This window comes from Rattus norvegicus, chromosome X (assembly GCF_036323735.1).
Source record: "Rattus norvegicus strain BN/NHsdMcwi chromosome X, GRCr8, whole genome shotgun sequence".
NCBI classification, from domain to species: Eukaryota; Metazoa; Chordata; class Mammalia; order Rodentia; family Muridae; genus Rattus; species Rattus norvegicus.
Window position 1 is genome coordinate 19,928,821 of NC_086039.1, and position 14,180 is coordinate 19,943,000.

At 41.7% G+C, this 14,180-nt stretch overlaps 1 pseudogene; it reads right to left on the reverse strand.

Moving 5' to 3' along the window:
* Positions 1 to 12,424: 12,424 nt before the first annotated feature.
* Fdps-ps5 (farnesyl diphosphate synthase, pseudogene 5) lies at positions 12,425 to 13,526 on the reverse strand (annotated as a pseudogene).
* Between the last annotated feature and the right edge of the window lie 654 nt (positions 13,527 to 14,180).

Here is a 14,180-nt window from a genome sequence, read left to right on the forward strand (position 1 = left end):
TTGAGTTAATTTTATACCCAGCCACTTTGCTGAAGTTGTTTATCAGCTTTAGTAGTTCTCTGGTGGAACTTTTGGGATCGCTTAAATATACTATCATGTCATCTGCAAATAGTGATATTTTGACCTCTTCTTTTCCGATCTGTATCCCCTTGATCTCCTTTTGTTGTCTGATTGCTCTGGCTAGAACTTCAAGAACTATATTGAATAAGTAGGGAGAGAGTGGGCAGCCTTGTCTAGTCCCTGATTTTAGTGGGATTGCTTCAAGTTTCTCTCCATTTAGTTTAATGTTAGCAACTGGTTTGCTGTATATGGCTTTTACTATGTTTAGGTATGGGCCTTGAATTCCTATTCTTTCCAGGACTTTTATCATGAAGGGGTGTTGAATTTTGTCAAATGCTTTCTCAGCATCTAATGAAATGATCATGTGGTTCTGTTATTTCAGGTTGTTTATATAATGGATCACGTTGATGGTTTTCCGTATATTAAACCGTCCCTGCATGCCTGGGATGAAGCCTACTTGATCATGGTGGATGATTGTTTTGATGTGCTCTTGAATTCGGTTTGCCAGAATTTTATTGAGTATTTTTGCATCGATATTCATAAGGGAAAGTGGTCTGAAGTTCTCTTTCTTTGTTGTGTCTTTGTGTGGTTTAGGTATAAGAGTAATTGTGGCTTCATGGAAGGAATTTGGTAGTGCTCCATCTGTTTCAATTTTGTGGAATAGTTTGGATAATATTGGTATGAGGTCTTCTATGAAGGTCTGATAGAATGCTGCACTGAACCCGTCTGGACCTGGGCTCTTTTTGGTTGGGAGACCTTTAATGACTGCTTCTATTTCCTTAGGAGTTATGGGGTTGTTTAGCTGGTTTATCTGTTCCTGATTTAACTTCGATACCTGGTATCTGTCTAGGAAATTGTCCATTTCCTGAAGATTTTCAAGTTTTGTTGAATATAGGCTTTTATAGTAAGATCTGATGATTTTTTGAATTTCCTCTGAATCTGTAGTTATGTCTCCCTTTTCATTTCTGATTTTGTTAATTTGGACGCACTCTCTGTGTCCTCTCGTTAGTCTGGCTAAGGGTTTATCTATCTTGTTGATTTTCTCAAACAACCAACTTTTGGTTCTGTTGATTCTTTCTATGGTCCTTTTTGTTTCTACTTGGTTGATTTCAGCTCTGAGTTTGATTATTTCCTGCCTTCTACTCCTCCTGGGTGTATTTGCTTCTTTTTGTTCTAGAGCTTTTAGGTGTGCTGTCAAGCTGCTGACATATGCTCTTTCCTGTTTCTTTCTGCAGGCACTCAGCGCTATGAGTTTTCTTCTTAGCACCGCTTTCATTGTGTCCCATAAGTTTGGGTATGTTGTATCTTCATTTTCATTAAATTCTAAAAAGTTTTTAATTTCTTTCTTTATTTCTTCCTTGACCAGGTTATCATTGAGTAGAGCACTGTTCAATTTCCATGTATATGTGGGCATTCTTCCTTTATTGTTATTGAAGACCAGTTTTAGGCCGTGGTGGTCCGATAGCACGCATGGGATTATTTCTATCTTTCTGTACCTGTTGAGGCCCGTTTTTTGACCAATTATATGGTCAATTTTGGAGAAAGTACCATGAGGAGCTGAGAAGAAGGTATATCCTTTTGCTTTAGGATAGAATGTTCTATAAATATCCGTTAAGTCCATTTGGCTCATGACTTCTCTTAGTCTGTCGACATCACTGTTTAATTTCTGTTTCCATGATCTGTCCATTGATGAGAGTGGTGTGTTGAAATCTCCCACTATTATTGTGTGAGGTGCAATGTGTGCTTTGAGCTTTAGTAAGGTTTCTTTTACGTATGTAGGTGCCCTTGTATTTGGGGCATAGATATTTAGGATTGAGAGTTCATCTTGGTGGATTTTTCCTTTGATGAATATGAAGTGTCCTTCCTTATCTTTTTTGATGACTTTTAGTTGGAAATTGATTTTATTTGATATAGAATGGCTACTCCAGCTTGCTTCTTCTGACCATTTGCTTGGAAAGTTGTTTTCCAGCCTTTCACTATGAGGTAGAGTCTGTCTTTGTCTCTGAGGTGTGTTTCCTGCAGGCAGCAGAATGCAGGGTCCTCGTTGTGTATCCAGTTTGTTAATCTATGTCTTTTTATTGGGGAGTTGAGGCCATTGATATTGAGAGATATTAAGGAATAGTGATTATTGCTTCCCGTTATATTCATATTTGGATGTGAGGTTATGTTTGTGTGCTTTCATTCTCTTTGTTTTGTTGCCAAGACGATTAGTTTCTTGCTTCTTCTAGGGTATAGCTTGCCTCCTTATGTTGGGCTTTACCATTTATTATCCTTTGTAGTGCTGGATTTGTGGAAAGATATTGTGTAAATTTGGTTTTGTCATGGAATATCTTGGTTTCTCCATCAATGTTAATTGAGAGTTTTGCTGGATACAGTAACCTGGGCTGGCATTTTTGTTCTCTTAGGGTCTGTATAACATCAGTCCAGGATCTTCTGGCCTTCATAGTTTCTGGCGAGAAGTCTGGTGTGATTCTGATAGGTCTCCCTTTATATGTTACTTGACCTTTTTCCCTTACTGCTTTTAATATTCTTTCTTTATTTTGTGCATTTGGTGTTTTGACAATTATGTGACGGGAGGTGTTTCTTTTCTGGTCCAATCTATTTGGAGTTCTGTAGGCTTCTTGTATGTCTATGGGTATCTCTTTTTTTAGGTTAGGGAAGTTTTCTTCTATGATTTTGTTGAAGATATTTACTGGTCGTTTGAGCTGGGAGTCTTCACTCTCTTCTATACCTATTATCCTTAGGTTTGATCTTCTCATTGAGTCCTGGATTTCCTGTATGTTTTGGACCAGTAGCTTTTTCCGCTTTACATTATCTTTGACAGTTGAGTCAATGATTTCTATGGAATCTTCTGCTCCTGAGATTCTCTCTTCCATCTCTTGTATTCTGTTGGTGAAGCTTGTATCTACAGCTCCTTGTCTCTTCTTTTGGTTTTCTATATCCAGGGTTGTTTCCATGTGTTCTTTCTTGATTGCTTCTATTTGCATTTTTAATTCCTTCAACTGTTTGATTGTGTTTTCCTGGAATTCTTTCAGGGATTTTTGTGTCTCCTCTCTATGGGCTTCTACTTGTTTATTTATGTTTTCCTGGAATTCTTTCAGGGATTTTTGTGTCTCCTCTCTATGGGCTTCTACTTGTTTATTTATGTTTTCCTGGAATTCTTTCAGGGATTTTTGCGATTCTTTCAGGCATTTTTGTGATTCCTCTCTGTAGGCTTCTACTTGTTCTCTAAGGGAGTTCTTCACGTCTTTCTTGAAATCCTCCAGCATCATGATCAAAAATGATTTTGGAACTAGATCTTGCTTTTCTGGTGTGTTTGGATATTCCATGTTTGTTTTGATGGGAGAATTGGGCTCTGATGGTGCCATGTAGTCTTGGTTTCTGTTGCTTGGGTTCCTGCGGTTGCCTCTCGCCATCAGATTATCTCTAGTGTTACTTTGTTCTGCTATTTCTGACAGTGGCTAGACTGTCCTATAAGCCTGTGTGTCAGGAGTGCTGTAGACCTGTTTTCCTCTCTTTCAGTCAGTTATGGGGACAGAGTGTTCTACTTTCCGGCGTGTGGTTTTTCCTCTCTACAGGTCTTCAGCTGTTCCTGTGGGCCTGTGTTTTGAGTTCACTAGGCAGCTTTCTTGCAGCAGAAAATTTGGTCTTACCTGTGGTCCCAAGGCTCAAGTTTGCTCGTGGGGTGCTACCCACGGGCTCTCTGCAGCGGCAGCAACCAGGAAGACCTGTGCTGCCCCTTCCGGGAGCTTCAGTGCACCAGGGTTTCAGATGGTCTTTGGCTTTTTCCTCTGGCGTCTGAGATGTGTGTGCAGAGAGCAGTCTCTTCCGGTTTCCCAGGCTTGTCTGCCTCTCTGAAGATTCAGCTCTCCCTCCCACGGGATTTGGTTGCAGAGAACTGTTTATCCGGTCTGTTTCCTTCTGGTTCTGGTGGTGTCTCAGGCACAGGGGTCCTGCCGCTCCTGGGCCCTCCCCCACGGGAGCCCAGAGGCCTTATACCAAAAATTGTTATTTTTAAGAGGTGGTTCTTAATTTTTATTCTTAAGAGGTGGTTCTTAAGAGATGGCTGCGCTGATGTCTAGCGGGGATCTTTCAAAAGCACTTAGGAACCATCATAAAACAGGCTCTGAAAAAAATTAAAGTTACATCTCTCTTTTGGGGAATCTCTCTATAACTACCAGGGGGGCTGTCAACTGTTGCTTTCTCCACATAATTCCTTTGACTATATAATGCCACTTGGAAAGGTTTGCTTCCTGGGAAGAAGACTTGGCAATGCCTGCACAGTGCCTCAGAGCTTTGCCATATACATTCATGTGGAATCCAGGAAATGGGTCTCTGTCTTCACCCTTTCTTTGTTGTCCTGTCCCATGCTTCCAATGTCCTTCTGTGAACTCTGTGAGTGTGTTCTCTTCCCTCCTTTAGAAAATGTTGTTATTGCCTCTGAAAGAAAGAGTGTTTCTTGTTCCTGCTGCTGAGTTCTTCCCAAAGCCACAAATGGAAGAAGGAAGGATCTCCCAGACATTGAAAGAAGGTGTCCAATCTCGACAATGTTCACTGCCTACCAAGCATTGACTCTATAGGTTGATTGCATCAAGAATGATGGAAGACCAGCACACCTCACCAGGGCAACTGTAGTTTTCTTTCATACATCATATGTTGTGCTCAGGTAATACCAGCAGGTCCTCTTGGCACTAGCTTTCGTTGTTCAGTGATTGTGTTTTTGTTGTGTTCTATGTCCAAATAGACTTTTGATAAGTTCATATCATGTAAAGGCATTTGAACAGGACCCACATTCCAACAAGGATACAAGCACCATGGTGTAAGGAAGAGGCCATCACATTTCAACCTTGGAAAGGTTTCTGTTGAGCATGCCTCCAGTTGCCCTGCTTTACCCTGCCCTTCAAGCTCATACCCTGTTAGGAAGTGCATTTATAGCATTATGGCTAGACCCAGGGATACTTGTCTCACTTTACATGCTTGATTCCACAGATTCTCACCCAATTGATTTGTTTTACCTTTGTCACATAAACACTCTGGCCATGCAGTGTTCTATATACTGCAGTCAGCAGAGGCAGCAAATGGACAGATCGTATCCCTTTGGAGTTCTCCTCCTAGTGTGGGAAATGAGCAATATATTCCTGTAGCTAATAAGCCTATCTGAAGCATTTTCATATTGGTAAGTGATAAGAGGGGACACACCAAGTCTAGGTTCAAGAAAATGAAATTTCAGGGCCAGCATTCTTTTCAGAGAGTTACAATGGTCAGGAAAGGTATCAAGGAAGCTCTAGGTTTAGAATGGAACAAGAGAGAGAGAGAGAGAGAGAGAGAGAGAGAGAGAGAGAGAGAGAGAGAGAGAGAGAGAGAGATCCAACAGCAGTCAAGGGGAATGTGCATTCCAGCTTATGTGATGACAATTGCTGGGCCAGAGAAGACCTGGCATGCATGAGGAGAAGCAGCTGGGATGAAGGCATGGCTGGATATGATGAAGGGTGGTAGAAAATTGTGAAAAGTGATTTCTCAGAAGTCACAGGGGTGTCAGAGAGCCCAAAGCCCTGCAGGTTAAAACTTCTACAGAGGAATTTTGCTTTTACCTTGAGTGAGAGGGGGACATGTTAGTGCTTTTAAAGTTGAAGCATCTCATAGTTTTTGTCATATTTTAACAGGCACACTGCAGCAACTCCTGAAAATCTTCTCAAAAATCTTGGAATTTGGAGCATGAAAATCAAATATATAAATTCCACATTGTAAGTAGGTGAGAATACATTTATACAAGAATTTTGTGCCCTAGTAGACCTTATATATTATTGAAAATACCAATTACTTAAAGGATTTTTCCCCTGTGGCTTTGATGTATCTTGCCTCATTCAGTGAGGTCTGACTATGTATGTCAAACATAGGCCTGCATGCACTTTGTTCTCTGGTGAAGTATCATTGTACTGGCTGGTTTTGTGTGTCAACTTGACACAAACTGGAGTTATCTCAGAGAAAGAAGCCTCCCTTGAGGAAATGCTCCCATGATATCTAGCTGTAAGACATTTTCTCAATTAATTATCATGGGCAGGAGGGCCCATTGTTGGTGGTGCCATCTCTGGGCTGGTAGTCTTGGGTTCTATAAGAAAGCAATCCAAGCATGCCAGGGGAAGCAAGCCAATAACATCCCTTCATGGACTCTCCATTAGTTCCTGCTTCCTGACCTGCTTGAGTTCCAGTTCTGACTTCCTTTAGTGATGAACAGCTATATGGAAGTGTAAGCTGAATAAACCCTATCCTTCCCAACTTGCTTTTTGGTCATGATATTTTGTGCAGGAATAGAAACCCTGACTAAGACACTCATGAAGAGCATTTTAATTAAGCACAACAAGCTGAGAAAGGAAAAAAAAACAAAATATATTGTTCAAAGGTTCAATTAAAGGGTCACCAAGAAGTAGAAGAGAGCTGAATTCTATGTTCTAGAAGACACTAGATTAAGGGAATGAGATTTTTGGGTAAGACCCCACACAGTTAGGTGCAGGCATGTTGGCAAACACTTTTAATCCCAGGAAACAAAGCCAATGAGATCTCTGAGTTCAAGGCCAGTGTGGGACAGAACAAGTTGTAGGTGAAGAAAAGCTTAAGTTCAGGGGTGGTGGAATGCACCTTTAGTCCCAGGAGACAAGGATGCAGATCTCTGAGTTCAAAGTCAATCTACAGAACAAAATCCAGGATAGCCAAGATTAGGTAGTGAAGGAGTTGGAAAACAGAAAGCTAGTAGTAATGTAATAGCAAAAGGGGGCCATGTTCCAGCTCCTGCAAGCAGCAGAACTTAGTAGCTTTGGCTATGAGGCTCTGGCTCTAGAGTGATGAATAGAAAGGACTACTGGGACAATTGATGCTGGTTAGCTGAAGCTAAGCAATTAGTGGTGATTATGAAGAAACTGTAAGGCTCGAAGTGAGTCTTAACTAATGGGAGACCCCCCCCCAAGTGATATATGAGAACAGAGTTGGATGCAAACGCAAGAGGTTTATATTCTTGTGCATCGGGGTCGACCTTCAATCAGCCCCACATGGCGAGTGACTGGAAGATGACCCCGAATGACTATAACAAGCAGTTCTTATACTTTTTAGAGGTACAGGTTACATCAGCAAGGTTACAGTTTAAACTTAGTGGCTAAGGATATTGACCTTTGAATCTATTGGCTAGCAAGCATATCACATGCATTTGAGCTCTATCTGGGACCAGAGGGTCAGGTGACTATCAGTCAGTACATTCTGTGGATTTTCAAGAATGTCCCTGCTCCTCCCAGAACTGTGGGCAGAGAATGGAACTTGGCCTAGCCTTGACCTGAGGCAGGAAGCAGGTACTTGGCCTAATCTTGACCTGAGGTGGTGGGTGTAAAGCTGTCGAAAGCCCTTAGGGTCCCCATAACCTACCTACTTTCTACCAGGCCAAGTCTCTTAATAGCTCTTAACACTTTAGTAAGAACTCTGGTGCTTCAATCTGAAGACTACTTTGACATCAGACTTGGAGATGTTTGGAGATGGTATAGCTGGTTTTCTTTTTTTTGGGGGGGGGGTATTACAGTTAAGTGATTGGATGAATCTCAGAAAATATTTTGAACTTTGGATTTTTCACATTTTTGAAACTGCTTTAGACTTTGGAGAATTTGCGAGTTGGACTAAAATGTACTTTTTAATTATGCCATGGGTAGTTATGTCTCCCAAAGTCTCATGTATTTCAACAAGCCTATGGAGGCTAGGGAGTGGAATATGATGATTTGTATATGCTCGGCCCAGGAAGTGGCACTATTAGAAGGTGTGGCCCTGTTGGAGTAGGTTTGTCACCATGGTTGTGGGCTTTAAGACCCTCATCCTAGCTGTCTAGAAGCCAGTATTCTGCTACCTGCCTTCAGATGAAGATCTCTGTTCTTCCTGCACCATTCCTGCCTGGTGCTGCTATGTTCCTGCCATGATGATAATGGAATGAACCTCTGAACCTGGAAGTCAGGTCAATTAACTGTTGTCCTTTATAAGACTTGTCTTGGCCATGGTGTCTGTTCAGAGCAGTAAAACTCTATCTATGACAAACTCCTTTTTCATTTTTGTTGACTGCAACAAAATTCTCTCCCCTGGGCTGGTTCCACTTCCTGTTAGCAGCTTTCTTCAGCATATACCTCATGGTCCTGGCACCTCAAACATCTTGGAACCTCTAAGGTAATTTGAATGTTATAGATTGTTTCAATGTCTGTAATCTACACATCATCTTCTGGGCTCCTCCAAAGGGCTGGTGTCACTTCTCCAGCTCTGGCCTCTGTAGCACTCTAAGCTCAGATTGATCCACTCCACTGTTGTGTTATTGTTCATGGTGATCATCCCATAGTACTGGCATCTTCAATATACTGGGGTCTTCCACTACAACTAGGCTTTGCCAATAACCTCTCATAGGCTCTCTTCATGGTGCCAAACCTCAAATCCTTTGCATAACCCTTTAGTTCTGGGCCATCAACTGCAACTGAGGCTGTACCTTCACCAATGGCCATCCATGGCCTCTCACAATGCATGACTCCTTCATGCCTTCAAAACCAGTACCACCTGGGTGACTCTTGCACATTACCAAGTACAGCTCCAGCAAGAGTTACAACCTTGGTTATCTTTGGAAAACAGATTCTTTTTGCTCTCAGAAAACACTTCCCAGAAGATTTCACCTCAGAAATGCTAGTCTCTCTCTTTTGTTTTTTTAGAAATATTTATTTTGTATGTGAGTATACTGTTGCTGTCTTCAGACACTCCAGAAGAGGGCAGCAGATCTTGTTACAGATGGATGTGAGCCACCATGGGGTTGCTGGGAATTGAACTCAGGACCTTTGGAAGAGCAGTCAGTGCTCTTAACCTCTGAGCCATCTCTCCAGCCCCCTGGTCTCTTCTTTTTTTTTTATAGTTGCATATTTCACTTTATTTTTATTAAATTAAAAGCTACAGTCTGGCAGCAATTCCATATCAGAAGGTAAGGAGGCTCCTTATAGGGGCAGAGAAGAGCGAGAGAAAGACAGACTGACAGAGACAGACACAGGAGAGAAAGGACCCTGGTCTCTTCCTAATCACCACTAATTTCTTAGCTCCAGCTAATCAGCATCAACTGTCCCAGTAGTTTCCTTCTCCTCTTGACTATAAAGCCAGAGACACATGGCCGAAGTTGCCAAGTTCTGCTGTTGCTGGGTTGAAACATGGCTCCCTTGTTCTATTACATTATCATTAGTTTCCTATTTTCCAACTCTTTCATTGCCCAAGCTTGGCTGTCCTAGATCTTGTTGTGTAGATTGACCTTGAACTCAAGAGATCTGCTTCCCTGTCTCCTGAGATTGAAGGTATGCACTACTATGCCTGGATGCCTGGATTTAACCTTCTCTTTACCTAAAGCTTGCTCTGTCTCAGGCTGGCCTTGAACTCAGAGATCTGATTGGCTTTGTCCCCTGGATCTAAACTGAGCTGTGTAGTATTTTTGCACCGAAGTCTCACTTCCTTAATTTGTTATCTTCCTGAACACAGGATTCAGTTTCATTTCATTTCCTGGTGCCCCTTTAATAATCAAACCATATGTTTTATACTTTTCCTTTCTCAGATTGCTATGCTTGCTTAAAATGCTCTTCATGAAAATTAACCAGAGAACAAAGTCTATGGTGGGCATTTCTGAGACTTCCTTTGTCAATGCAATTAATCTGAGTCTCTTCACCTTCACCTCAGGCAGACTCTTCAGACAAGGGTAAAAAGTAGCTACATTCATCACCAAAATACCACATACTGAAATTCTTCTTTTCTGAAACCTGTTGAGCCAGGTCAGCAAAGTTCAAATTATTCTTAGCAACAAAGTCTTCCATATTCCTACTAAGACCCCTTTAAAGCATCCCACTGCTTTCAAAAATCCAAAGTCCCCAAATCCACATTTTTCCAAACAAAAGCATGGTTAGGCCTATCACAGCGATACCCTACTCCTGGTACCAATTTCTGTCTTAGTTAGGGTTTCACTGCTGTGAACAGACACCATGGCCAAGGCAACTCTTTAAGGATGACATTTAATTGGGGCTGCCTTACAGGTTCAGAGGTTCAGTTTATTATCATCAAGGTGGGCACATGGCAAGAGCTGGACAGGCATGGTGCAGGAGGAGCTGAGATTTCTAAATCTTGATCTGAAGGCAGCTAGCAGAATACTGGCTTGCACACAGCTAGGAGTAGGGTATTAAAGCCCATTCCTACAATGACACACCTACTCCAACAAGACCATACCTCCAAATAGTGCCACTCCCTGGGCTAAGCATATACAAACCATCACAGCACTATAGATGAGTTATTTATTAGTTTTTAGGTGCTTCCTTACCCAAATGAGCAATCCATCTGGTAGTATACCCATGTAGAAATAAAATGCTGAGGGAAAGAATATCAATTCTCTGGACAATATGACCTTTGTGAGTTCATAGCTAACCCTAATGTCCAAAGCACTTGAGAACTTTAAAGATCCTATCTTGCCACCCCAACTTATGATTAAATCCCAGGAGGCAGATCCTGGCAGATCTCTGAGTTTGAGGTCAGCCTGGTCTTCATAGTGTATTTCAGGACAGCCAGGGCTACAGAGCAAGATCCTGTTTTGGAAAATTAATAAAATAATATAAATATAAACAAAAATGCAACATTCTTAACTGGAAAGTATTTGGCTATGGCTGCTGAATGAAAACCTTTTCTAAAGCTAATCTATATACTGTGAGCAATTGGTACTTTACCTTCTTTTGACAATAATAAGTAATATTGAAACTATGTATAGTTCAGTTTCATAAGGCATAAGTCATTACTAAACCATACAGAATAAAAAATAATTGTTGGGTCCTTCTAAAGGCCCAGAGTAATTAATTTGTCATGTATGTCCTTTGATTCCATTTTTTTCCTTCACTACAACCACAATACTCATCAGAAGAAAATGGTTATAAATTGGAGCCTTGGGCCCTTTGTTCAATGCCATAAATAACCTTTGAGTAGGATGGGCTTTGTTTTATGAAATACTTATTATGGCTTTATTAGGCATCGATGCCTAAAATCTCTAGCTACCAGGCTCAATGGAGGCAAAGGCTACTGGAGATATGTGGGAGTTGAGAATCATTTTGAGTGAGGATCAACATGATATTAGAAAGTTATACACACATTAAATGATATTCTCACATCAGAGTGTATCCCACATGTACTAAGAATTGTTGCCTGTATTTCTTGGCCCAAAAACAGTGTTTGTGGAACATTGATTCTTTGATTTTTTCCCCTTCCCATCTCTTCTTGGTTGGTTCAACACAGAGAAAACAGAATCTCAGGAAAAGGAAGGAAAACTCAAATCTGTTCTATAATGCTTAATGTAGGTATTAGTTGGAAGAATAAAGATTTTTATTCTCTTACGTGCTATAAAAATCTATAACAGGAGCTGAAAATTTGTAGGTGGTCATCAAATTCATTCCTGCTATGGCCCAAGCTATTGCAGATATCATGACTGTGAGTCCATTTTAGAAACTGGTGACACATGAAACAGTTTTGAGCATTTATTATCCCTTCTTTTTTATACTATTGCCTTCTGTGGATTAAGAAGTTTTCATTCACATGACAATACCTATAATATGACTCAATGGGCCTTGTTTATGAATAACATTTTTTCCAATTGCCCTAGTAGAAATATGCTTTAAATGAAAAGGTAGTTATTGGCACTTTCAGAGATATTGAACCCCAGGTTCTTCCATCTACAAAACTGTTGGCTAGATGAAAAGTCCTTGATTCACAAAACTGGGGCTAAATACTTGAGTCTGTTTCATTAGTGCCCAGTATGAATTGAAACCTGAGGGTTCCCATTGTTCTGCTGTATATGTTAAATCTCACTGGAATAATATATGTAGAACCAAAAACCTTTCTGAGTGTTCTCAGTGCCCACAACTTAAGACCGTTTTCACAGGTCTGGGTCATATTTCACTGGACCAATGGTTCTCAACTTGGGAGGTTGTGACTGAAAGAGTAAAAAATACAGCCAAGAAGTCAGAAGTTTAAAAATGCTATCTCACCCCTAAGGAGCCCTAAATACCTCAAATTCCAGACCCTGCTCTCTGCCTGTAAGTAGGTAAAAGGTCACATTTCTTGAGCCTACTCTCCCAGGAACTAGATAAAAGGGCTTAAGATAAGCCCTTAAGTAAGTAAGTGATCCTGACCTAGTAAAGATAACAAGAAGCTTCTCCCAGGAACTAGCTGACCATAAAGTTAGATTACAATCTTAAAAGCAATCTTGAGAGACAGGAAACTTCTCCTTGTGATTTTTTTTTTGTTGAACAATAATTTATTGAGACCTCTCCCTCTCAGCCTGTACAATTCGAGGTCACTTTCTCCACTTGTAGATCTTCTTTGCTAGTTCTAGGAAGATGGATGGGGACAGGGGCACAGAGCACTGCTCTATGAGACTCTTGAGGTGGTTGTAACTGTCTTCCTCGTACTTGAAGAACACATTCTGCAGATCCAGCGCCTCATACAGTGCTTTCACCTGCGCCACTTTTTCTGGGTCCTTCTGCCCATAATTCTCCTCTACTTTCTGGCGTTGCTGAGAAGTGGCTCGTAGGAGACACTGAACCACCGGCCAGCTGCATTTGTTGTCCTGGATGTCAGTGTCGACCTTTCCCGTCACACTGGGGTCTCCAAAGAGATCAAGGTAGTCATCCTGGATCTGGAAGAACTCGCCCATCTCCAGCAGGATCTTTAGAGCATTAGCATGTTCCTTCTCCCTATCGAATCCAGCCATGTACATGGCAGCTGCGATAGGGAGGTAGAAAGAGTAGAAAGCTGTCTTGTACTTGACAATCGATTTGTACCTCTTTTCAGTGTATCTACCAAGATCCACTTGGCCCTGGGGTGCTGCGATGAGGTCAAGAGTCTGCCCGATCTCAGTCTGATAGGTACTCTGTAGAAAGAGTTCCAGCAGGTTGAGGTAGTAGGGCTACTCCCTGCAGTAGAACTTCAGCAGGTGGTAGATGGAGGCTTCCAGAAGCAGAGCATTGTTGATGGCATCCAAGCCTATGCCCGGCTTCTGATACCAGCAGATCTGCCCCCGGAGACTGTGGGAAGAGTCCATGATGTCATCTGATATGAGGAAGAAAGCCTGGAGCAGTCCTACACACCAGCCCGCCATCAGGGCCCGCTGTAGGCTCTCAGCATCCTGTTTCCTCAGCTCCACAAGCTCCTGGAAGGTCTGTACCACTGTCAGACCCCGATTGTACTTGCCTCCTACAGTGTTGTACTCCAGGACCTCCTTGAGCCGGGTAATAGCATCTCTCTTCTCTGAGTGTCCCAGTTCATCCTCAGTCAGCACCTTGACAATCTGGGAGAAGTGCTGGATGAAATTCTGCTTTTCTTGGTTATAAACATCCAATTTCTGGTCCCCATTCATTCTGACAGAGGAGCTAAATGCTCTGTGCTTCAACGCGGATACTCCCCCTCCTTGTGATTTTTGACCAGTATTCTCGACATTTTCTAATGACGCCATCCCTACTCCCTTGGGTTGTGGCTTCTTCCTTTAAGTACTCCTTATCTCAGCTACTCAGGGTCGAGCTCTTCTACCCCTGCGTGGGATACGAGTCTTGACCCCAGTGCACTGGTTCCTATCAATAAACCTCATGTGATTACAGCAAGGATGGTCTTATGTGAGTTCCTGGGGGGTCGTGTCATCCGGAGACTTGAGTGAGGGTCTCCCTGCTCAAGAGGTCTTTCAGTGACCCCCTTGGAGTGTCAGATGACCCTTTCACAGGGGTCACATATCAGATGTCTAACATATCAGGCATTTACATCATAATTCTTAACAGCAACAAAGTTACAGTTATAAAGTAGTAACGGTAATAATTTTATGCTTGGGGTCACCACAACATGAAGAAGTATATTAAAGGGTCTCAGCATTAGGAAGGTTGAGAACCACTGTTCTATTTGAAGTTTGGTATACTTTGGCTGACTAGAAGAATATTGGAAATGGATTTCTTATTGGGTTTGCCATGTAGGACTGAAAAAGCTAGAAAAAAAATCTGCTGGTACTGCCAAAATGGAGTTATTCATGCATGTGATCACCACAGTAATAAAGCACTTTCTGATGA